The sequence below is a fragment of the Oncorhynchus gorbuscha genome, linkage group LG19, assembly GCF_021184085.1.
Source record: "Oncorhynchus gorbuscha isolate QuinsamMale2020 ecotype Even-year linkage group LG19, OgorEven_v1.0, whole genome shotgun sequence".
Taxonomy (NCBI): Eukaryota; Metazoa; Chordata; class Actinopteri; order Salmoniformes; family Salmonidae; genus Oncorhynchus; species Oncorhynchus gorbuscha.
Genome location: NC_060191.1, coordinates 80472140 through 80499764, shown reverse-complemented (window position 1 = coordinate 80499764; position 27625 = coordinate 80472140). Strand labels below are relative to the sequence as shown.

The following is a 27625-nucleotide window of genomic DNA, read 5'->3' as shown; positions in this document are numbered from 1 at the left end:
TTCAGACATGCAGTGCTGTGTTGGGATCCACTGCCACTGGGTAGGTAGCTGCTGTTATCACTGGTGGTGAAGTGTCCCTAGCTTGGGGTGATGGGTGAATGGAAGCAGCAGAAAGCGGCAGCCTATTCTCTATATAGTGCACTACTTTTGGCCAATGCACGCTGGGTATAGGATGTAGGAATAGGGTGCCATTTGGGAAGCAGACACCATTTCTTTCTTCAGTAATTCTCTGGCCAGGCTCCAAAACATCCTCACAAGCCAAGGAAGCATACCGACCGCGAGCCCAGGAGCAACTGTGCTCTGCTCGCTGGAGAAACACATTGTTAGTTTAGCTTCCAGTTTCTGCAGGAGAGCAGGCCATAATAACCTTACCACCATGCCTACAGGGAGATTATTCTCCTATTCTCTAAGCCAGTGGAACATATGGTGGTACTGTATGTTCTTTTTCTTTTTATTGAATATCCAAAACATACAATATACATGCAGTGAAGCTGCTCAATAACTACAACACAGCTGTCATCCAACAGACTGCCTTTCAGAGCGACACACAGAAGCATCCAAGGTCAACGCCCTGCTCAAGGGCATGTCGACAGATCTCCCACAAGGCCAAAAACGGGGAGCCAAATCAGCAATCCATCAGCCACAAGCCCAAGCTTTCAACGGCCAGCCCTCTATGATCACCCAAAATAATTATAATGATTCCATTCCCCACCTCCAATAACCCCCCAATCTACCAACAACCAAGAAAATGAACTAAACGGAACAAATAAAAAGGCAAAGGAAAACAGAAAACAACAAAAAAACAAAGGACATCAAAACTAAAATCATAACATCAACTATACATGTTTGAGTTCATGTCGGCACTATTTACATGTGTGTGTGTCCGTGTACGTGTGCATTTGAATGAGAGTGTGTGTACAAACACCTGCACGGCATCAGCCGGCAAACCGGTATAAAAACACTGCCCTCTTGGTCATTCAAACGTTTTCAGCGATTAGGTGAATGGAGGCGGAGTCAGGTGCAGGACACAGGTATGTGTTCCAACAAGGAAAAACACAAATATCCAGAGCACAAAATAACGAAACCACATGACAACGACAATCACGCACAAAACAGAAAGGGAAACCAGAGGGTTAAATAACGAACATTGATTATGGAAAGGAAACCAGGTGTATAATGAAGACAAAACAAAACGAAAAACAAACATGGATCGGTGGTGACAAGAAAGCCGGTGACGACGACCGCCGAACGCCGCCAGAACATGAAGAGGGACCAACTTCGGCAGAAGTCGTGACAAACTTACCTTTTTATACTTTTATCTTTGTCCTTCATTCTATCCCCCGCCCAGCGACTCCACTCCCAGTTGTCTCCAATTCCACATACCAACCCTCAGCTTCCCTCAGCCCATCCCACCTATCTCTGCTGGCCAACCTATTCGGGTTTCTACAACATCTATCTTTCAACTATGCTGTGATGTTTAACATACTATTTCAATATATCTAATCGAATTGATTCCACAGATTGCGAGTTGAAGATAAATACTTTTACTAAGTGTATTAGTATATTAGTAATTGACTAACCCGGTCTCTCCAGATCTATTACTATTTCGAGGGTCAATTTTAAGCCATTCCTGAAAATGAGATCAGAAACAGGCTACCTGAGGGCAATACCAAAATAAATGGTCTATTGATTCTGTATCCTCCCAACATAATTTGCAGAGCTTTGATGATTTTATGCCCCAAATCTTCAACATTTTGTTGGTGGCAAGAATTCTACATAATAATTTTAGCTGAAAAGCATGAAGTCTTGAATCGTGCGTAATTTTATATATCAACTCAAACCATGGAATCGCTACATTAAAAATCTCTTCCCAACTCTTTTGCAATCTGTATGGCTCAGTTGTCAATATCCTGGTCCTCAAATTAAACTTTCATATTTATGCTATTTTTATTCCTCTGCCAGGTGTGATCCTTTATATTGGGCAGACAGACCAGTTCCCTGCCTCCTCCTCCAGTTGTGATCCTTTATATTGGGCAGACAGACCAGTTCCCTGCCTCCTCCTCCAGTTGTGATCCTTTATATTGGGCGGACAGACCAGTTCCCTGCCTCCTCCTCCAGTTGTGATCCTTTATATTGGGCAGACAGACCAGTTCCCTACCTCCTCCAGTTGTGATCCTTTATATTGGGCAGAGAGACCAGTTACCTACCTCCTCCAGCTGCCACATGCCTCCTACATTTATGAGGTAATGCTGTAATCAATTGGTTGTACTCTTGGATTGCGCAGACCTTCCCGTACAATTCTGATAACTCCATGAAGGACATAACTCTACCATTCCAATTTACAATATAATTTAAGAACAAAATACCCTTTTCAAACATCTTTCCCCTAAATACGGGTATTTATCAACCAGCACATTTATATATATATTACATATTTTCAGGGGAAATATTCATTCTATATTTTCAAGGGGAGGAAATTGAAATTGTAGCCAGCTCTGCAATGCTTGTTTGAAAAATAGAGTTACTTTGAAAAAAGTACAATTTTCAATTAATTGAAAATGAGCCACGGCAATCTGCACAAAGGCAAAAAGGCATTTTTTAAACAATGGATGAGCTTTTCTTAGTAATCTACTTGAGAACCATTTAGGGTTCAAATAACACTTTTGAATGAGTGAAGCTTCTAAAGAGGTTTAGTGCTTTTATATTTAGTAATCTCAACCCATCCAGTTCATATTCATTATAAAGATATGCACACTTTATTTTGTCTGGTTTAGCTTCCCAGATAGAGAGAAATATGTTTTGCTCATATGATTTGAAATACGAATCATCAGGAGTAGGCATCACCATAAGTAAGTGAGTGAACTGAGATACGACTAAGGAGTTAATCAGGGTAATTTATACATAAATAGATAGGTATTTACCTCTCCATGGTTGCAGGATCTTGTCTATTTTTTACAAGGTTTCTATTGAAATTCATGGTGGAGAGCTCGGTTATATATTTTGTGATATGAATACTGAGTATGTCTACTTCACCATCAGCCCATTTTGTAGGTAAACTGCAGGGTAATGTAAAAGTTGTATTTTTTAAAGATCCAATACTGTTAATATTGTACACTTATCATAATTAGGTTTTAGTCCAGAGAGACTGTATGTTGTTGTTTAAGGGGTCATAGATCCAGGTGAAAAGTGATATATTGGTTCTTATAGTAACAACTGTTTGGCTATTACGCAGTTTGTGTTTACTGAGCTGAAGAAAAGGGTTTTGGTGGGCTTGTTATTGTCCTTCCTTCCTGCCCTCTACTCAGCTGAACACTCATATTTTCCTTAAAACCATGGCGATGTGTGACTGGTTCTCCACCGTTCACTTTGTCTTGTCTGGGTGGGTTTAGGATTGACAACGCTGTCTTGCCATTAGGTGATTTGATACAGGGCCTCCTTTATCCTCCTGTAACTACAGGATGACCTCTACCCTGCATGGTCAAATCCAATCTATCCTCCTGTAACTACAGGATGACCTCTACCCTGCATGGTCAAATCCAATCTAACACAATGTCAGCATATGTTTCCATATATTTCTAATCCAATATGATCCAAGATGGCATAGCAGTGCAGACGTGCTTCATTTTTGTATATATTTCAATGTATTTATTTAACTCTTTTCAATTTTTAAATTAAATATACCTTCCGGTAACCCGCTTCACCCAATGTGATAGGGATCTGCTATTTTTCAGACCTTTTAGCCAGAACCTCCATCAGAAGCTCGCCATCAGAACCTCCATCAGAAGCTCGCCATCAGAACCTCTATCTGAAGCTAGCCATCAGAACCTCTATCTGAAGCTAGCCATCAGAACCTCTATCTGAAGCTAGCCATCAGAACCTCTATCAGAAGCTATCCTTCAGAACCTCCATCAGAAGCTCGCCATCAGAACCTCTATCAGAAGCTATCCTTCAGAACCTCCATCAGAAGCTCGCCATCAGAACCTCTATCTGAAGCTAGCCATCAGAACCTCTATCAGAAGCTAGCCATCAGAACCTCTATCAGAAGCTATCCTTCAGAACCTCCATCAGAAGCTCGCCTTCAGAACCTCTATCAGAAGCTCGCCATCAGAACCTCCATCAGAAGCTAGCCATCAGAACCTCCATCAGAAGCTCGCCTTCAGAACCTCCATCAGAAGCTCGCCTTCAGAACCTCTATCAGAAGCTAGCCATCAGAAGCTAACCAGTTAATTAGCTACTAGCTATTTAGTCATTGTCAGCCACTGCTAGCGGCCTTTACCTTCGGCACAGACTCCAGTCGCTCTTAGCCTGGATAACACTTGCCAGCCTGCCGGTATCGGACTGTTTTCTCCACCACAACGCCAGATTCCTGCCGTAAGCCCTGGACCATTACTCCTGATTATCACAGCTAGCTGGCTGCCACCGAGTGGGCCAGCCCCGAAGCTAGCTATGAGCCAGGCCCACCTCCCAGCCTGCTCAGTGATCACTCGGCTACACAGCTGATTCCTCCCAGACTCTTCCCCAACACGGCTAGAATTCCACTACTCAACCCGGATCCTTGCTGTAAGCTCTGGACCTTTGCATCGGATCATCGCTGCTAGCTAAATGCTCGCGTGTGACTATAGTAGCTAACACCCCTGTCCTGAAGGAATTGGGAGGTGTAGGGAGGAACAGGGAGGTACAGGGGGTATGGGGAGGAAGAGGGAAATATAGTGAGGAATAGGGAGAATAGGGAGGTACATGTGGGGATAGGGAGGAACAAGGAGGTATAGGGAGGAGTAGGGAGGAATAAGGAGGTATAGAGAGGAATAGGTAGATACAGGGAGGATTAGGGAGGTATAGGGAGGAATAGGGAGGTATAGAGAGGAATAGGTAGGTACAGGGAGGATTAGGGAGGAGTAGGGAGGTACATGGAGGAATAGGGAGGAATAGGGAGGTACAGGGAGGAATAGGGAGGAGTAGGGAGGAACAGGGAGGTATAGGGAGGAATAGGGAGGTATAGAGAGGAATAGGTAGGTACAGGGAGGATTAGAGAGGAGTAGGGAGGTACAGGGAGGTACAGGGAGGAATAGGGAGGAATAGGGAGGGGGAGGAACAAGGAGGAATAGGGAGGTATAGGGAGGTATAGGGAGGTATAGGGAGGTATAGGGAGGAACAGGGAGGTATAGGGAGGTATAGGGAGGTATAGGGAGGTATAGGGAGGAATAGGGAGGAATAGGGAGGAATAGGGAGGTATAGGGAGGAACAGGGAGGAACAGGGAGGAATAGGGAGGTACAGGGAGTTATAGGAAGGTATAGGGAGGTATAGGGAGTTATAGGGAGGTATAGGGAGGTATAGGGAGGAATAGGGAGGAATAGGGAGGTATAGGGAGGAATAGGGAGGTACAGGGAGGTACAGGGAGGTACAGGGAGGAACAGGGAGGAACAGGGAGTTATAGGAAGGTATAGGGAGGTATAGGGAGTTATAGGGAGGTATAGGGAGGAATAGGGAGGAATAGGAAGGAATAGGGAGGTATAGGGAGGAATAGTGAGGGATAGTGTGCTTCTGCGTCTGTGTGTGCTGGTGTCTGTGCGCTCGCCTTTGTATGCCAGTGTGTTTTTTCCATCGTGTGTGTGTGTTGTCCTGCGTGTGTGCATCTGTGTGTGTGTGTGTGTGTGACCTTGTGTCTTCCCAACAACTTTATACAGTCCTATTACAACACATCAGCGTTATCTTATATAATCTGTTGAAAGTTGATCAGATCTCTTAAAAACATGATTTTCTTCCTCCTGGAGTATTCATTAGTGAAGTATGTTCGTCTGTCAAAGGTGTATTGGAGGCGAAGACAGGTGGAGGACGGCAGATTATAATGAACAGGCACACGTTTATTATAGTTCCAAAAACGAGAGCACCACATAAATCAAACGAGCTCAAAAACCATAAAAGTAGAGCGGTAAACTAACACCACTTAACATGAATTACACACAACGCATGATGGGAACCAGAGGGTTAAATACAAGTAGCTTAACATGAATTACACACAACGCATGATGAGAACCAGAGGGTTAAATACAAGTATCTTAACATGAATTACACACAACGCATGATGGGAACCAGAGGGTTAAATACAAGTAGCTTGACATGAATTACACACAACGCATGATGAGAACCAGAGAGTTAAATACAAGTAGCTTAACATGAATTACACACAACACATGATGGGAACCAGAGGGTTAAATACAAGTAGCTTAACATGAATTACACACAACGCATGATGGGAACCAGAGGGTTAAATACAAGTAGCTTAACATGAATTACACACAACACATGATGGGAACCAGAGGGTTAAATACAAGTAGCTTAACATGAATTACACACAACGCATGATGAGAACCAGAGGGTTAAATACAAGTAGCTTAACATGAATTACACACAACGCATGATGGGAACCAGAGGGTTAAATACAAGTAGCTTAACATGAATTACACACAACACATGATGGGAACCAGAGGGTTAAATACAAGTAGCTTAACATGAATTACACACAACGCATGATGAGAACCAGAGGGTTAAATACAAGTATCTTAACATGAATTACACACAACGCATGATGGGAACCAGAGGGTTAAATACAAGTAGCTTGACATGAATTACACACAACGCATGATGAGAACCAGAGGGTTAAATACAAGTAGCTTAACATGAATTACACACAACGCATGATGGGAACCAGAGGGTTAAATACAAGTAGCTTAACATGAATTACACACAACGCATGATGAGAACCAGAGGGTTAAATACAAGTATCTTAACATGAATTACACACAACACATGATGAGAACCAGAGGGTTAAATACAAGTAGCTTAACATGAATTACACACAACACATGATGGGAACCAGAGGGTTAAATACAAGTAGCTTAACATGAATTACACACAACGCATGATGGGAACCAGAGGGTTAAATACAAGTAGCTTAACATGAATTACACACAACGCATGATGAGAACCAGAGGGTTAAATACAAGTAGCTTAACATGAATTACACACAACGCATGATGGGAACCAGAGGGTTAAATACAAGTAGCTTGACATGAATTACACACAACGCATGATGAGAACCAGAGGGTTAAATACAAGTAGCTTAACATGAATTACACACAACACATGATGGGAACCAGAGGGTTAAATACAAGTAGCTTAACATGAATTACACACAACACATGATGGGAACCAGAGGGTTAAATACAAGTAGCTTAACATGAATTACACACAACACATGATGGGAACCAGAGGGTTAAATACAAGTAGCTTAACATGAATTACACACAACACATGATGGGAACCAGAGGGTTAAATACAAGTAGCTTAACATGAATTACACACAACACATGATGAGAACCAGAGGGTTAAATACAAGTAGCTTAACATGAATTACACACAACGCATGATGAGAACCAGAGGGTTAAATACAAGTAGCTTAACATGAATTACACACAACGCATGATGGGAACCAGAGGGTTAAATACAAGTAGCTTAACATGAATTACACACAACGCATGATGGGAACCAGAGGGTTAAATACAAGTAGCTTAACATGAATTACACACAACGCATGATGAGAACCAGAGGGTTAAATACAAGTAGCTTAACATGAATTACACACAAGCATGATGGGAACCAGAGGGTTAAATACAAGTAGCTTAACATGAATTACACACAACGCATGATGGGAACCAGAGGGTTAAATACAAGTAGCTTAACATGAATTACACACAACGCATGATGAGAACCAGAGGGTTAAATACAAGTAGCTTAACATGAATTACACACAACACATGATGGGAACCAGAGGGTTAAATACAAGTATCTTAACATGAATTACACACAACACATGATGGGAACCAGAGGGTTAAATACAAGTATCTTAACATGAATTACACACAACGCATGATGAGAACCAGAGGGTTAAATACAAGTAGCTTGAAACCAGGTGTGTCTGGAAACAAGACAAATGGATACATGAGAAATGGAGTGGTGATGGCTAGAAAGCCGTTGATGTCGATCGCCTCCCGAACAAGGAGAGGAGCCAACATCGGAAGTCGTGACATCGTCTTACTTCTTGTCATGTGTCCCAAATGACAAGCTATTCCCTATTTATTACAATAATCTCTCTCTCCCTCTCTGCTTAATGAATGGCCACCATTTTTCAATCTCTGTGAATCTCAAGGTTTGTCCATGTTGGCATGGTAAAATCTTATGCATTGAATCTTGCGTGTTAACAGACCACCCACAGTAAAACCTGTGATTTACGATGAAACATCTTGTAGGGGAATGTTTTAGAATAAGAAAACAGTAAGACCATATAATCTTTCTGAAGTGTGCTAATGAATGTATTCGCCTTCATGCATGTGAAGTTTAGACAGAACCACAGAACTCTGTGCTTCTCTAATGTGTCCAAATTTGGTGGGTTGTTGGTTTAATTGTTATTAGTGTTGCTTGGTAATCACTTTGTGGTAAGATACATTGTATCAGTTACGACATAGTTTGTGAAAACAAAAATCATATTGCATGACATAAAACTGGGTGGATTTATTTTATTGTATCCATAATATGCTTGAGAATGTGGAATCCCTTATTGAGGAGGAAGGTCAGGTGTCATACTGTAAAAGGCTTGTCCATTAGTAGTCCCTTATTGAGGAGGAAGGTCAGGTGTCATACTGTAAAAGGCTTGTCCATTAGCAGTCCCTTATTGAGGAGGACGGTCAGGTGTCATACTGTAAATGGCTTGTCCATTAGCAGTCCCTTATTGAGGAGGAAGGTCAGGTGTCATACTGTAAAAGGCTTGTCCATTAGCAGTCCCTTATTGAGGAGGACGGTCAGGTGTCATACTGTAAAAGGCTTGTCCATTAGCAGTCCCTTATTGAGGAGGACGGTCAGGTGTCATACTGTAAAAGGCTTGTCCATTAGCAGTCCCTTATTGAGGAGGAAGGCCAGGTGTCATACTGTAAAAGACTTGTCCATTAGCAGTCCCTTATTGAGGGTTTTCCTGTTGCTACTTATCTACTTGACTCTGCTAAGAATCTGTGCTACTCTAGTGTGTTGAACTCCACTGCTCTCCTTTCTATCCAGTGTATTGTAGCTAGAAGCATCTCTAAAGTCTCGAAGGACGCAAAGGATAAACTGCTGCTCCTGGACCAGGCCCAAATCCCCATCAGTCGTGTGAAGAAAAGATGGAGATACAAGGGACACCAATCCGGGTGCCTTGTGAGAATTATTCGGCAAGTGGGTAACCCGCCTCTACCATCTGTCCTATTGGCCAACATGCAATCATTGGAGAATAAACTAGATGAGTGCTGTTCGAGACTATCCTACCAACGGGACATTCAAAACTGTAATATCTTATGTTTCACCGAGTTGTGGCTGAACTATGACATGGATAAAATACAGGTGGCTGGGTTTTACTTTCCATCGGCAGACAGAACAGCTACGTCCTGTACCACAAGGGGTGTGTGTCTATGTGTCATTAACAGCTGGTGGCCTAATATTAAGGGGTGGTGGTGTGTGTCTGTGTCATTAACAGCTGGTGGCCTAATATTAAGGGGTGGTGGTGTGTGTCATTAACAGCTGGTGGCCTAATATTAAGGGGTGGTGGTGTGTGTCTGTGTCATTAACAGCTGGTGGCCTAATATTAAGGGGTGGTGGTGTGTGTCTGTGTCATTAACAGCTGGTGGCCTAATATTAAGGGGTGGTGGTGTGTGTCATTAACAGCTGGTGGCCTAATATTAAGGGGTGGTGGTGTGTGTCATTAACAGCTGGTGGCCTAATATTAAGGGGTGGTGGTGTGTGTCTGTGTCATTAACAGCTGGTGGCCTAATATTAAGGGGTGGTGGTGTGTGTCATTAACAGCTGGTGGCCTAATATTAAGGGGTGGTGGTGTGTGTCATTAACAGCTGGTGGCCTAATATTAAGGGGTAGTGGTGTGTGTCATTAACAGCTGGTGGCCTAATATTAAGGGGTGGTGGTGTGTGTCATTAACAGCTGGTGGCCTAATATTAAGGGGTGGTGGTGTGTGTCATTAACAGCTGGTGGCCTAATATTAAGGGGTGGTGGTGTGTGTCTGTGTCATTAACAGCTGGTGGCCTAATATTAAGGGGTGGTGGTGTGTGTCTGTGTCATTAACAGCTGGTGGCCTAATATTAAGGGGTGGTGGTGTGTGTCATTAACAGCTGGTGGCCTAATATTAAGGGGTGGTGGTGTGTGTCTGTGTCATTAACAGCTGGTGGCCTAATATTAAGGGGTGGTGGTGTGTGTCATTAACAGCTGGTGGCCTAATATTAAGGGGTGGTGGTGTGTGTCATTAACAGCTGGTGGCCTAATATTAAGGGGTGGTGGTGTGTGTCATTAACAGCTGGTGGCCTAATATTAAGGGGTGGTGGTGTGTGTCTGTGTCATTAACAGCTGGTGGCCTAATATTAAGGGGTGGTGGTGTGTGTCATTAACAGCTGGTGGCCTAATATTAAGGGGTGGTGGTGTGTGTCTGTGTCATTAACAGCTGGTGGCCTAATATTAAGGGGTGGTGGTGTGTGTCTTTGTCATTAACAGCTGGTGGCCTAATATTAAGGGGTGGTGGTGTGTGTCTGTGTCATTAACAGCTGGTGGCCTAATATTAAGGGGTGGTGGTGTGTGTCTTTGTCATTAACAGCTGGTGGCCTAATATTAAGGGGTGGTGGTGTGTGTCTATGTGTCATTAACAGCTGGTGGCCTAATATTAAGGGGTGGTGGTGTGTGTCTGTGTCATTAACAGCTGGTGGCCTAATATTAAGGGGTGGTGGTGTGTGTCATTAACAGCTGGTGGCCTAATATTAAGGGGTGGTGGTGTGTGTATGTGTCATTAACAGCTGGTGGCCTAATATTAAGGGGTGGTGGTGTGTGTATGTGTCATTAACAGCTGGTGGCCTAATATTAAGGGGTGGTGGTGTGTGTCTGTGTCATTAACAGCTGGTGGCCTAATATTAAGGGGTGGTGGTGTGTGTCATTAACAGCTGGTGGCCTAATATTAAGGGGTGGTGGTGTGTGTCATTAACAGCTGGTGGCCTAATATTAAGGGGTGGTGGTGTGTGTCATTAACAGCTGGTGGCCTAATATTAAGGGGTGGTGGTGTGTGTCATTAACAGCTGGTGGCCTAATATTAAGGGGTGGTGGTGTGTGTCATTAACAGCTGGTGGCCTAATATTAAGGGGTGGTGGTGTGTGTCTGTGTCATTAACAGCTGGTGGCCTAATATTAAGGGGTGGTGGTGTGTGTCTGTGTCATTAACAGCTGGTGGCCTAATATTAAGGGGTGGTGGTGTGTGTCATTAACAGCTGGTGGCCTAATATTAAGGGGTGGTGGTGTGTGTCTGTGTCATTAACAGCTGGTGGCCTAATATTAAGGGGTGGTGGTGTGTGTCATTAACAGCTGGTGGCCTAATATTAAGGGGTGGTGGTGTGTGTCATTAACAGCTGGTGGCCTAATATTAAGGGGTGGTGGTGTGTGTCTGTGTCATTAACAGCTGGTGGCCTAATATTAAGGGGTGGTGGTGTGTGTCTGTGTCATTAACAGCTGGTGGCCTAATATTAAGGGGTGGTGGTGTGTGTCTGTGTCATTAACAGCTGGTGGCCTAATATTAAGGGGTGGTGGTGTGTGTCATTAACAGCTGGTGGCCTAATATTAAGGGGTGGTGGTGTGTGTCTGTGTCATTAACAGCTGGTGGCCTAATATTAAGGGGTGGTGGTGTGTGTCTGTGTCATTAACAGCTGGTGGCCTAATATTAAGGGGTGGTGGTGTGTGTCATTAACAGCTGGTGGCCTAATATTAAGGGGTGGTGGTGTGTGTCATTAACAGCTGGTGGCCTAATATTAAGGGGTGGTGGTGTGTGTCTGTGTCATTAACAGCTGGTGGCCTAATATTAAGGGGTGGTGGTGTGTGTCTGTGTCATTAGCTGGTGGTCCAATATTAAGTAAGTCTCTATGTTTTGCTTTCCTGAGGTAGAGTACATCATGAATGCTGTTCACCACACTATCTACCAAGAGAGTTCTCATCTATTGTTTTGGTAGCCGTCTATTTACCACCACAAACCGATGCTGGCACTAAGACCGCATTCAACAAGCACACAAGAAAATGCTCATCCAGAGGCGGCACTCCTAGTGGCCGGCGACTTTAATGCAAACTGAAATCTGTTTTACTTCATTTCTATCAGTATGTCACATATGGGGGAGAAAAAAATCTATACCACCTTTACTTGACACACAGAGACGCGTACAAAGCTCTCCCTTGTCCTCCATTTGGCAAATGTGACCATAATTCTATCCTCCTGATTCCTGCTTACAAGCAAAAACTAAAGCAAGAAGTACCAGTGACTCACTCAATACGGAAGTGGTCAGATGACTCAGATGCTACGCTACAGGACAGTTTTACCAGCACAGACAGGAATATGTTCCGGGATTCATCCGATGGCATTGAAGAGTACACCACATCAGTCACCGGCTTCATCAATAAGTGCATCGATGACATCATCTTCACAGTGACAATACGTACCCCAACCAGAAGCCATCGATTACAGGCAACATCCGCACTAACCCGAACGCTTATAAGAAATCCCACTTCACCCTCCGATGAACCATCAAACAGGCAAAGTGTCAATACAGGACTAACATTGAATCCTACTACACCGGATCTGATTTTCATCAGGTGTGCCAGGGCCTGCAAACTATTACAGACTACAAAGGGAAGCCCAGCTGTGAGCTGCCCAGTGCCACGAGCCTACCAGACAAGCTGAATTACTCATATGCGCACTTCGAGGCAAGCAACACTGAAACATGCATGAGAGCACCAGATGTTCCAGACGACTGTGTGATCATGCTCTCTGTAGCCGGTGTGAGCAAAACCTTTAAACAGGTCAGACGAACTACCACGACGTGTACTCGGAGCATGCGCTGACCAACTGGCCAGTGTCTTCACTGACATTTTCAGCCTCTCCCTGACCGAGTCTGTAATTTCTACGTGTTTCAAGCAGACCACCATAGTCACTGTGCCCAAGAACGCCTAGAACCTGCTTAAATGACTACCGACCCGTAGCACTCACATCTGTAGCCATGAAGTGCTTTGAAAGGCTGGTTGTGGCTTACATCGACACCATACTCCCGTAAACCCTAGACCCATTTTAATTTGCATATTACCCAACATAATGCCCCTAGACCCACAGATGATCCTCAACACGGGGGGCCCTCAGGTTTGCATGCTTAGTCCGCTCCTGTACTCTTTGTTCACCCTCGACTGTGTGGCCAAGCACGTCTCCAACACCATCATTACGTTTGAGGGGAGGAAGTCAGAGACCTGGCAACAACATCTCCCTCAATATGAGCAAGACAAAGGACATGATAGTGGACTACAGATAAAGGGGGGCCGATCCCCATTCACATCAACAGGGCTGTAGTGGAGCAGGTCGAGAGCTTCCTTGGTGTCCACATTACCAACAAACTATCATGGTCCAAACTCACCAAGACAATGACTATTTCCCCTCAGGAGACTGGAAATGTTTGGCATGGGTCCTCAGATCCTCAAATAGTTCTACAGTTGCAGCATCAAGACCGTTCTGACTGGTTGCATCACTGGTATGTCAACTGCTCTGCCTCCGACAGCAAGGCAGTACAGAGAGTAGTGTGTACAGCCTAGTACGTGGTCCTTCTGTAGCTCAGTTGGTAGAGCATGGCGCTTGTAACGGCAGGGTAGTGGGTTCGATCCCCGGGACCACCCATACGTAGAATGTATGCACACATGACTGTAAGTCGCTTTGGATAAAAGTGTCTGCTAAATGGCATATATTATTATATTATTATATATAGTACGTCAATGGACCAAACTTCCTGCAATCAGAAGAAAAAATTGTCAAAGACTCCAGCCACCCTAGTCATAGACTGTTCTCTCTGCTTCCACAAGGAAAGTGGTACCAGAGCGCCAAGTCTAGGTCCAAAAGGCTCCTTAACAGCTTCCACCCCCAAACAGCCACCAGACTATTTACATTGACTTTAGTTTATTTAGTACTTATTTTCTTAAATCTAACATTTTTGGTCAAGGGCTTGTAAGTAAGCATTTGTATTTGACGCATGTTACAAATACAATTTGATTTGTACTGTAGCTAGAAGCATTTCTTCAGCACTTCCAGGGATCTAGATTGGAGGTTGGAGGAGGCTGGGGCGGCAGGCAGTCAAACTTCCTGATTGCATCAAAAGCAGCAGTAGCAGCCCGAGGGGAGGGAGGAGATGGATGGAGGAGATGCAGGGGAGAGATGGAGGAGATGGAGGGGAGTGAGGAGAGGGAGGAGAAGGAGGGGGGAGAAGAGGGAGGGGGTGGAGGGGAGGAGATGGAGTAGATGGATGGGAGGGAGGAGAGGGAGGGGGAGTGAGGAGATGGGAGGGAGTGAGGAGAGGGAGGAGATGGAGGGGGAGAAGAGGGAGGGGAGGGAGGAGATGGATGGAGGAGATGCAGGGGAGAGATGGAGGAGATGGAGGGGGAGTGAGGAGATGGGAGGGAGTGAGGAGAGGGAGGAGAAGGAGGGGGAGAAGAGGGAGGGGGTGGAGGAGATGGATGGAGGAGATGCAGGGGAGAGATGGAGGGGAGTGAGGAGATGGGGGGAGTGAGGAGAGGCAGGAGAAGGAGGGGGAGAAGAGGGAGGGGAGGGAGGAGATGGATGGAGGAGATGCAGGGGAGAGATGGAGGAGATGGGGGGAGTGAGGAGAGGGGGAGAAGGAGGGGGAGTGAGGAGATGGGGGGAGTGAGAGGAGGGGGAGTGAGGAGATGGGGGGAGTGAGGAGAGGGAGGAGAAGGAGGGGGAGTGAGGAGATGGGGGGGGAGTGAGGAGAGGGAGGAGAAGGAGGGGGAGTGAGGAGATGGGGGGAGTGAGGAGTGGAGAGGGAGAGGGAGGGGAGGGAGGTGAGGGGAGAGGTGGAGAGGAGAGGGAGGGGAGAGTATTGTGATCTGACTCCCGATTGAGATCCTACCCTAGAGATCCCTCTCTCTCTCTCTCTCTCTCTCTCTCTCTCTCTCTCTCTCTCTCTCTCTCTCTCTCTCTCTCTCTCTCTCTCTCTCTCTCTCTCTCTCTCTCGCCATGTCTGCCTACGGCGGCCTTTCTCAATAGCAAGGCTATGCTCACTGAGACTGTACATAGTCAAAGCTTTCCTTAATTTTGGGTCAGTCACAGTGGTCAGGTATTCTGCCACTGTGTACTCTCGGTGTAGGGCCAAATAGCATTCTAGTTTGCTCTGTTTTTTTGTTAATTCCTTCCAATGTGTTAAGTAATTATCTTTTTGTTTTCTCATGATTTGGTTGGGTCTAATTGTGCTGTTGTCCTGGGGCTCTGTGGGGTGTGTTTGTGTTTGTGAACAGAGCCCCAGGACCAGCTTGCTTAGGGGACTCTTCTCCAGGTTCATCTCTCTGTAGGTGATGGCTTGGTTATGGAAGGTTTGTGAATCGCTTCCTTTTAGGTGGTTGTAGAATTTAACGGCTCTTTTCTGGATTTTGATCATTAGTGGGTATCGGCCTAATTCTGCTCTGCATGCATTATTTGGTGTTTTACGTTGTACACGGAGGATATGAGGCCTCTATGAGGACAAGAGTCAGGTATTTCGTCACTGTGGGCTCTATAACTACAGTAGAAATAGGTCTAGTCAGCTCCATAGACATCAGAGCAATATCAGGTTCTATCTCCACTAGTCTATTGTCCATTAAGATGTCGATGGAAGTGATTCTGTGAATGCAGACACAGGTCAGATCACATGATCTCAAGGAAAATGAACCACAACTGAACAATGGGGTTAACAGAGATGCATACTGAGCCATGAATATTCTGTCTTTTATGCCTTTACCTTTTTCATACTGATTGTCCATATTGAATTACAAACCTATTTTAACTGAATGATTAAAATACAATAATGAGGTTATGCTTTGAGCACTGTTCAGGCTATGGACTAGTCTTCAGAGAACCAGTCAGTAGATTGGCAGATACTTATTCAAATGGCATAATTATTCTGTTCCATTCTTATCTAATAACACATCCATGGTTGTTGCATTGTTAACACATTCATATGTATCTCCTGACTTGACTTTCACATTACAGATATATCCGATAGGTCCAGAGAAACATGACTTTACATTACAGATATATCCGATTGGTCCAGAGAAACATGACTTTACATTGCAAAGAGATCCGATAGGTCCAGAGAAACATGACTTTACATTACAGATATATCCGATTGGTCCAGAGAAACACGAGAGGTTATTGCAATAAAAATATATCTGATTGGTCCAGAGAAACATGACTTTACATTACAGATATATCCGATAGGTCCAGAGAAACATGACTTTACATTACAGATATATCCAATAGGTCCAGAGAAACATGACTTTACATTACAGATATATCTGATTGGTCCAGAGAAACATGACTTTACATTACAGATATATCTGATTGGTCCAGAGAAACATTACTTTACATTACTGATATATCCGATAGGTCCAGAGAAACATGACTTTACATTACAGATATATCCGATTGGTCCAGAGAAACATGACTTTACATTACAGATATATCCGATTGGTCCAGAGAAACATGAGAGGGTATTGCAAAAAATATATATCTGATTTGTCCAGAGAAACATGAGAGGGTATTGCAATAAAAAGAGATCTGATTGGTCCAGAGAAACATGAGAGGTTATTGCAATAAAAAGAGATCTGATTGGTCCAGAGAAACATGAGAGGTTATTGCAATAAAAAGAGATCTGATTGGTCCAGAGAAACATGAGAGGGTATTGCAATAAAAAGAGATCCGATTGGTCCAGAGAAACATGAGAGGTTATTGCAAAAAATATATATCTGATTTTTCCAGAGAAACATGAGAGGTTATTGCAATAAAAAGAGATCTGATTGGTCCAGAGAAACATGAGAGGTTATTGCAATAAAAAGAAAGGAAATAATGCTGTAGTCAGCCGCTCATCACATTTTACTCTCTTCTCCTCTCCTCAACCCTTCGTTACAACCCCTCCTCAACCCTTCAGTACAGCCTCTCCTCAACCCTTCAGTACAGCCTCTCCTCAACCCTTCAGTACAACCTCTCCTCAACCCTTCAGTACAACCCCTCCTCAACCCTTCAGTACAGCCTCTCCTCAACCCTTCAGTACAGCCTCTCCTCAACCCTTCAGTACAACCTCTCCTCAACCCTTCAGTACAACCTCTCCTCAACCCTTCAGTACAACCTCTCCTCAACCCTTCAGTACAGCCTCTCCTCAACCCTTCAGTACAACCCCTCCTCAACCCTTCAGTACAGCCTCTCCTCAACCCTTCAGTACAGCCTCTCCTCAACCCTTCAGTACAACCTCTCCTCAACCCTTCAGTACAACCTCTCCTCAACCCTTCAGTACAACCTCTCCTCAACCCTTCTGTACAGCCTCTCCTCAACCCTTCAGTACAACCTCTCCTCAACCCTTCAGTACAGCCTCTCCTCAACCCTTCAGTACAACCTCTCCTCAACCCTTCAGTACAGCCTCTCCTCAACCCTTCAGTACAGCCTCTCCTCAACCCTTCAGTACAACCTCTTCTCAACCCTTCAGTACAACCTCTCCTCAACCCTTCAGTACAACCTCTCCTCAACCCTTCAGTACAACCTCTCCTCAACCCTTCAGTACAGCCTCTCCTCAACCCTTCAGTACAGCCTCTCCTCAACCCTTCAGTACAACCCCTCCTCAACCCTTCAGTACAGCCTCTCCTCAACCCTTCAGTACAGCCTCTCCTCAACCCTTCAGTACAACCTCTCCTCAACCCTTCAGTACAGCCTCTCCTCAACCCTTCAGTACAACCCCTCCTCAACCCTTCGGTACAACCTCTCCTCAACCCTTCAGTACAGCCTCTCCTCAACCCTTCGTTACAACCCCTCAACCCTTCAGTACAGCCTCTCCTCAACCCTTCAGTACAACCTCTCCTCAACCCTTCTGTACAGCCTCTCCTCAACCCTTCAGTACAACCCCTCCTCAACCCTTCGGTACAACCTCTCCTCAACCCTTCAGTACAGCCTCTCCTCAACCCTTCAGTACAGCCTCTCCTCAACCCTTCAGTACAACCCCTCCTCAACCCTTCAGTACAGCCTCTCCTCAACCCTTCAGTACAACCTCTCCTCAACCCTTCGGTACAGCCCCTCCTCAACCCTTCGGTACAGCCCCTCATCAACCCTTCGTTACAACCCCTCCTCAACCCTTCAGTACAACCCCTCCTCAACCCTTCAGTACAGCCTCTCCTCAACCCTTCAGTACAACCTCTCCTCAACCCTTCAGTACAACCTCTCCTCAACCCTTCAGTACAACCTCTCCTCAACCCTTCAGTACAACCTCTCCTCAACCCTTCAGTACAGCCTCTCCTCAACCCTTCAGTACAGCCTCTCCTCAACCCTTCAGTACAACCCCTCCTCAACCCTTCAGTACAGCCTCTCCTCAACCCTTCAGTACAGCCTCTCCTCAACCCTTCAGTACAACCTCTCCTCAACCCTTCAGTACAGCCTCTCCTCAACCCTTCAGTACAACCCCTCCTCAACCCTTCGGTACAACCTCTCCTCAACCCTTCAGTACAGCCTCTCCTCAACCCTTCGTTACAACCCTCAACCCTTCAGTACAGCCTCTCCTCAACCCTTCAGTACAACCTCTCCTCAACCCTTCTGTACAGCCTCTCCTCAACCCTTCAGTACAACCCCTCCTCAACCCTTCGGTACAACCTCTCCTCAACCCTTCAGTACAGCCTCTCCTCAACCCTTCAGTACAGCCTCTCCTCAACCCTTCAGTACAACCCCTCCTCAACCCTTCAGTACAGCCTCTCCTCAACCCTTCAGTACAACCTCTCCTCAACCCTTCGGTACAGCCCCTCCTCAACCCTTCGGTACAGCCCCTCATCAACCCTTCGTTACAGCCTCTCCTCAACCCTTCGGTACAGCCTCTCCTCAACCCTTCGGTACAGCCCCTCCTCAACCCTTCGGTACAGCCTCTCCTCAACCCTTCGGTACAGCCCCTCATCAACCCTTCGGTACAGCCTCTCCTCAACCCTTCGGTACAGCCTCTCCTCAACCCTTCGGTACAGCTTCTCCTCAACCCTTCGGTACAGCCTCTCCTCAACCCTTCGGTACAGCCTCTCCTCAACCCTTCGGTACAGCCCCTCATCAACCCTTCGGTACAGCCTCTCCTCAACCCTTGGGTACAGTCTCTCCTCAACCCTTCGGTACAGCCCCTCATCAACCCTTCGGTACAGCCTCTCCTCAACCCTTCGGTACAGCCTCTCCTCAACCCTTCGGTACAGCCTCTCCTCAACACCCAATCCTCATGGTGATACTTTATTTATTTATGTGAGTCACTGGTGTCCCACATGCACCCTATTCCTGATATAGTGCATTAACCTCATAGGGCTCTGGTCATTAGTAGTGAACTATAGAGTGAACAGCGTGCCATTTAAGACACAGCCAGAAGCTGATCAGTTCATGGCCACCACAGTGGCAGTGCTATTCAGACAAAGGCTTTCCATTCCTTCACTCTGGTGGCAGCTTATTAGGGAGGGAACTGAAGCCTGTGTCATGTTTAGCAGAGCACATTGTAGTAAAACATTTTTCAACCCTACTCAACATTTCTTAGGTTTCACATAGTGAGCTGCTGCGGAAGATGGTTTAGCTTCAGCGTACACTGATGATAGCCTAAACGCTGACATTCTTGTTCACTGTTAAGCCTCTTGAGAATGATTCAATCAAAATGAAAAACATTTGAATATTGCTTTTGTCGGTGGGGACCCAGTACTCTTCATAATGCTTCAAAATGGATATGCTAACCTTCATGAATTGTTAAATAAAATGTAGCTACAAAATGTGTGTCTAATATTAATATTGCCTCTAACTTTCCAGGGCTCCAGGTATACTAGCTTTTCTTCTCACTGCAGGAGCCATTTTATATTTTTAAGGAAAGCTTTGTTTTTGATCTCTCCTCTTTACTATGTATAGTTGAACCAATCTCTATAGATCACACTATGTAGAGCTGAACCAGTCTCTATAGATCACACTATGTAGAGCTGACCCAGTCTCTATAGATCACACTATGTAGAGCTGACCCAGTCTCTATAGATCACACTATGTAGAGCTGACCCAGTCTCTATAGATCACACTATGTAGAGCTGACCCAGTCTCTATAGATCACACTATGTAGAGCTGACCCAGTCTCTATAGATCACACTATGTAGAGCTGACCCAGTCTCTATAGATCACACTATGTAGAGCTGACCCAGTCTCTATAGATCACACTATGTAGAGCTGAACCAGTCTCTATAGATCACACTATGTAGAGCTGACCCAGTCTCTATAGATCACACTATGTATAGCTGACCCAGTCTCTATAGATCACACTATGTATAGCTGACCCAGTCTCTATAGATCACACTATGTAGAGCTGAACCAGTCTCTATAGATCACACTATGTAGAGCTGACCCAGTCTCTATAGATCACGCTATGTATAGCTGAACCAGTCTCTATAGATCACGCTATGTATAGCTGAACCAGTCTCTATAGATCACGCTATGTATAGCTGAACCAGACTCTATAGCTGAACCGGTCTCTATAGATCACACTATGTAGAGCTGACCCAGTCTCTTTAGATCACACTATGTATAGCTGAACCAGTCTCTATAGATCACACTATGTAGAACTGACCCAGTCTCTATAGATCACACTATGTAGAGCTGACCCAGTCTCTTTAGATCACACTATGTATAGCTGAACCAGTCTCTATAGCTGAACCGGTCTCTATAGATCACACTATGTAGAGCTGACCCAGTCTCTTTAGATCACACTATGTATAGCTGAACCAGTCTCTATAGATCACGCTATGTATAGCTGAACAGGTCTCTATAGATAACACTATGTATAGCTGAACCAGTCTCTATAGATCACGCTATGTATAGCTGAACCAGTCTCTATAGATCACGCTATCTATTGTTAAACCAGTATCTACAGATCACAATATGTATAGCTGAAAAAATCTCTATTGCTGAACCAGTCTCTATAGATTCCACTATGTATAGCTGAGCCAGTCTCTATAGATCACACTATCTATGGTTGATCCAGTCTCTTTAGATCACACTATGTATACTGAACCAGTCTCTATAGCTGAACCAGTCTCTATAGATCACACTATGTATACAAAACAAGTCTCTACAGACCACAATATGGGTAGATGAACAAGTCTCTACAGATCAAACTATGTATAGCTGAACCAGTCTCTATAGATCACGCTATGTATAGCTGAACCAGTCTCTATAGATCACACTATGTATAGCTGAACCAGACTCTACAGACCACACTATGTATAGCTGAACCAGTCTCTACAGATCACACTATGTATAGCTGAACCAGTCTCTATAGATCACGCTATGTATAGCTGAAACAGACTCTATAGATCACACTATGTATAGCTGAGCCAGTCTCTATAGATCACCCTATGTATAGCTGAGCCAGTCTCTACAGAACACACTATGTATAGCTAAACCAGACTCTACAGATCATACTATGTATAGCTGAGCCCGTATAGCTGAACCAGTCTCTACAGATCACACTATGTATAGCTGAGCCAGTCTCTACAGAACACACTATGTATAGCTAAACCAGTCTCTACAGATCACACTATGTATACTGAACCAGTCTCTATAGCTGAACCAGTCTCCATAGATCGCACTATGTATAGCTGAATCAGTCTCTATAGATCACACTATGTATAGCGGAACCAGTCTCTACAGACCACAATATGTATAGCTGAGCCAGTCTCTATAGATCACACTATCTATGGTTGAACCAATCTCTTTAGATCACACTATGTATACTGAACCAGTCTCTATAGCTGAACCAGTCTCTATAGTTCACACTTTGTATAGCTGAACCAGTCTCTATAGATCACACTATGTATACTGAACCAGCCTCTATAGATCACACTATGTAAAGCTGAGCCAGTCTCTATAGATCACACTTTGTATAGCTGAACCAGACTCTACAGACCACACAATGTATAGCTGAACCAGTCTCTATAGATCACACTATGTATACTGAACCAGCCTCTATAGATCACACTATGTAAAGCTGAGCCAGTCTCTATAGATCACACTATGTATAGCTGAACCAGACTCTACAGACCACACAATGTATAGCTGAACCAGTCTCTATAGATCACACTATGTATACTGAACCAGCCTCTTTAGATCACACTATGTATAGCTGACCCAGTATCTTTAGATCACACTATGTATAGCTGAACCAGTCTCTATAGCTGAACCGGTCTCTATAGATCACACTATGTATAGCTGAACCAGTCTCTATAGATCACGCTATGTATAGCTGAACCAGTCTCTATAGATAACACTATCTATGGTTAAACCAGTATCTACAGATCACACTATGTATAGCTGAAAAAATCTCTATAGCTGAACCAGTCTCCATAGATCGCACTATGTATAGCTGAATCAGTCTCTATAGATCACACTATGTATAGCGGAACCAGTCTCTACAGACCACAATATGTATAGCTGAGCCAGTCTCTATAGATCACACTATCTATGGTTGAACCAGTCTCTTTAGATCACACTATGTATACTGAACCAGTCTCTATAGCTGAACCAGTCTCTATAGATCACACTATGTATAGCTGAACCAGTCTCTATGGCTGAACCAGTCTCTATAGTTCACACTTTGTATAGCTGAACCAGTCTCTATAGATCACACTATGTATACTGAACCAGCCTCTATAGATCACACTATGTAAAGCTGAGCCAGTCTCTATAGATCACACTATGTATAGCTGAAACAGTCTCTACAAATCACACAATGTATAGCTGAACCCGTCTCTATAGATCACACTATGTAGAACTGACCCAGTCTCTATAGATCACACTATGTAGAGCTGACCCAGTATCTTTAGATCACACTATGTATAGCTGAACCAGTCTCTATAGATCACGCTATGTATAGCTGAACCAGTCTCTATAGATCACGCTATGTATAGCTGAACCAGACTCTACAGATCACGCTATGTATAGCTGAACCAGTCTCTATAGATCACGCTATGTATAGCTGAACCAGTCTCTATAGATAACACTATCTATGGTTAAACCAGTATCTACAGATCACACTATGTATAGCTGAAAAAATCTCTATTGCTGAACCAGTCTCTATAGATTCCACTATGTATAGCTGAGCCAGTCTCTATAGATCACACTATCTATGGTTGATCCAGTCTCTTTAGATCACACTATGTATACTGAACCAGTCTCTATAGCTGAACCAGTCTCTATAGATCACGCTATGTATAGCTGAACCAGACTCTACAGACCACACTATGTATAGCTGAACCAGTCTCTACAGATCACACTATGTATAGCTGAACCAGTCTATATAGATCACACTATGTATCGCTGAACTAGTCTCTATAGCTCACACTATGTATAGTTGAACCAGTCTCTATAGCTGAGCCAGTCTCTACAGATCAAACTATGTATAGCTGAACCAGTCTCTATAGCTGAGTCAGTCTCTATAGATCACACTATGTATAGCTGAACCAGACTCTATAGATCACACTATGTATAGCTGAGCCAGTCTCTATAGATCACCCTATGTATAGCTGAGCCAGTCTCTACAGAACACACTATGTATAGCTAAACCAGTCTCTACAGATCATACTATGTATAGCTGAGCCCGTATAGCTGAACCAGTCTCTACAGATCACACTATGTATAGCTGAGCCAGTCTCTATAGATCACCCTATGTATAGCTGAGCCAGTCTCTACAGAACACACTATGTATAGCTAAACCAGTCTCTACAGATCACACTATGTAAACTGAACCAGTCTCTATAGCTGAACCAGTCTCCATAGATTGCACTATGTATAGCTGAATCAGTCTCTATAGATCACACTATGTATAGTGGAACCAGTCTCTACAGACCACACTATCTATGGTTGAACCAGTCTCTTTAGATCACACTATGTATACTGAACCGGAGTCAATCACCACCTTCCGGAGACACCTGAAACCCCACCTCTTTAAGGAATACCTAGGATAGGATAAGTAATCCCTCTCACCCCACCCCCCCTAAGTTTTAGATGCACTATTGTTAAGTGACTGTCCCACTGGATGTCATAAGGTGAATGCACCAATTTGTAAGTCGCTCTGGATAAGAGCGTCTGCTAAATGACTTAAATGTAATGTAATGTAAATGAACCAGTCTCTATAGCTGAACCAGTCTCTATAGATCACACTATGTATAGCTGAACCAGTCTCTATGGCTGAACCAGTCTCTATAGATCACACTTTGTATAGCTGAACCAGTCTCTACTGACCACACAATGTATAGCTTAACCAGTCTCTATAGATCACACTATGTATACTGAACCAGCCTCTATAGATCACACTATGTAAAGCTGAGCCAGTCTCTATAGATCACACTATGTATAGCTGAAACAGTCTCTACAAATCACACAATGTATAGCTGAACCAGTCTCTATAGATCACACTATGTATAGCTGAAACAGTCTCTACAAATCACACAATGTATAGCTGAACCAGTCTCTATAGATCACACTATGTATACTGAACAAGTCTCTATAGCTGAGCGAGTCTCTATAGATCACACTAGGTAAAGCTGAACCAGTCTCTATAGATCACACTATGTATACTGAACAAGTCTCTATAGCTGAGCCAGTCTCTATAGATCACACTATGTATAGCTGAACCAGTCTCTATAGATCACACTATGTATAGCTGAACCAGTGTCTATAGATCACACTATGTATAGCTGAACCAGTCTCTATAGATCACACTATGTAAACCACCTCATCCTGTCCAGGTGACGATGAGATCTTTTGAATAGTGAGAGCACTCTCAGTCAAACTCACAGAATATTTTGCTGTGTAGTCTAGAGCGATTTTCTAGGTTAGCTAGCCAGCTATTGTCGTTCTTTTAACGCAACGTAACGTAATCAACACTGCTAGCTAGCCAGCTAGCCCCCGAATAGCAGCACTGCAGAAACTATTACACTCAACGGAACGACTTGATTAGTGTAGTGTCAACAACGCAGCCACTGCCAGCTAGCCTACTTCAGCAGTACTGTATCATTTTAATCATTTTAGTCAATAAGACTCTTGCTACGTAAGCATAACTTCCTGAACATTTGAGACGTGTAGTCCACTTGTCATTCCAATCTCCTTTGCATTAGCGTAGCCTCTTCTGTAGCCTGTCAACTATGTGTCTGTCTATCCCTGTTCTCTCCTCTCTGCACAGACCATACAAACGCTCCACACCGCGTGGCCGCGGCCACCCTAATCTGGTGGTCCCAGCGCGCACGACCCACGTGGAGTTCCAGGTCTCCGGTAGCCTCTGGAACTGCCGATCTGCGGCCAACAAGGCAGAGTTCATCTCAGCCTATGCCTCCCTCCAGTCCCTCGACTTCTTGGCACTGACGGAAACATGGATCACCACAGACAACACTGCTACTCCTACTGCTCTCTCTTCGTCCGCCCACGTGTTCTCGCACACCCCGAGAGCTTCTGGTCAGCGGGGTGGTGGCACCGGGATCCTCATCTCTCCCAAGTGGTCATTCTCTCTTTCTCCCCTTACCCATCTGTCTATCACCTCCTTTGAATTCCATGCTGTCACAGTTACCAGCCCTTTCAAGCTTAACATCCTTATCATTTATCGCCCTCCAGGTTCCCTCGGAGAGTTCATCAATGAGCTTGATGCCTTGACAAGCTCCTTTCCTGAGGACGGCTCACCTCTCACAGTGCTGGGCGACTTTAACCTCCCCACGTCTACCTTTGACTCATTCCTCTCTGCCTCCTTCTTTCCACTCCTCTCCTCTTTTGACCTCACCCTCTCACCTTCCCCCCCTACTCACAAGGCAGGCAATACGCTCGACCTCATCTTTACTAGATGCTGTTCTTCCACTAACCTCATTGAAACTCCCCTCCAAGTCTCCGACCACTACCTTGTATCCTTTTCCCTCTCGCTCTCATCCAACACCTCCCACACTGCCCCTACTCGGATGGTATCGCGCCGTCCCAACCTTCGCTCTCTCTCCCCCGCTACTCTCTCCTCTTCCATCCTATCATCTCTTCGCTCTGCTCAAACCTTCTCCAACCTATCTCCTGATTCTGCCTCCTCAACCCTCCTCTCCTCCCTTTCTGCATCCTTTGACTCTCTATGTTCCCTATCCTCCAGGCTGGCTCGGTCCTCCCCTCCCGTCCCGTGGCTCGACGACTCATTGCGAGCTCACAGAACAGGGCTCCGGGCAGCCGAGCGGAAATGGAGGAAAACTCGCCTCCCTGCGGACCTGGCATCCTTTAACTCCCTCCTCTCTACATTTTCCTCCTCTGTCTCTGCTGCTAAAGCCATTTTCTACCACTCTAAATTCCAAGCATCTGCCTCTAACCCTAGGAAGCTCTTTGCCACCTTCTCCTCCCTCCTGAATCCTCCCCCCCCCTCCCTCTCTGCAGATGACTTCGTCAACCATTTTGAAAAGAAGGTCGACGACATCCGATCCTCGTTTGCTAAGTCAAACGGCACCGCTGGTTCTGCTCACACTGCCCTACCCTGTGCTCTGACCTCTTTCTCCCCTCTCTCTCCAGATGAAATCTCGCGTCTTGTGACAGCCGGCCGCCCAACAACCTGCCCGCTTGACCCTATCCCCTCCTCTCTTCTCCAGACCATTTCCGGAGACCTTCTCCCTTACCTCACCTCGCTCATCAACTCATCCCTGACCGCTGGCTACGTCCCTTCCGTCTTCAAGAGAGCGAGAGTTGCACCCCTTCTGAAAAAACCTACACTCGATCCCTCCGATGTCAACAACTACAGACCAGTATCCCTTCTTTCTTTTCTCTCCAAAACTCTTGAACGTGCCGTCCTTGACCAGCTCTCCCGCTATCTCTCTCTGAATGACCTTCTTGATCCAAATCAGTCAGGTTTCAAGTCTAGTCATTCAACTGAGACTGCTCTTCTCTGTATCACGGAGGCGCTCCGCACTGCTAAAGCTAACTCTCTCTCCTCTGCTCTCATCCTTCTAGACCTATCGGCTGCCTTCGATACTGTGAACCATCAGATCCTCCTCTCCACCCTCTCCGAGTTGGGCATCTCCGGTGCGGCCCACACTTGGATTGCGTCCTACCTGACAGGTCGCTCCTACCAGGTGGCGTGGCGAGAATCTGTCTCCTCACCACGCGCTCTCACCACTGGTGTCCCCAGGGCTCTGTTCTAGGCCCTCTCCTATTCTCGCTATACACCAAGTCACTTGGCTCTGTCATAACCTCACATGGTCTCTCCTATCATTGCTATGCAGACGACACACAATTCATCTTCTCCTTTCCCCTTCTGATGACCAGGTGGCGAATCGCATCTCTGCATGTATGGCAGACATATCAGTGTGGATGACGGATCACCACCTCAAGCTGAACCTCGGCAAGACGGAGCTGCTCTTCCTCCCGGGGAAGGACTGCCCGTTCCATGATCTCGCCATCACGGTTGACAACTCCATTGTGTCCTCCTCCCAGAGCGCTAAGAACCTT

General features: G+C 45.1%; 1 protein-coding gene across 1 annotated transcript in view; it reads left to right on the top strand.

Moving 5' to 3' along the window:
• LOC124005685 (contactin-5-like) overlaps positions 1-27625 on the top strand; it is a 570484-nt gene that overhangs the window by 231965 nt on the left and 310894 nt on the right. The window lies entirely within an intron of this gene.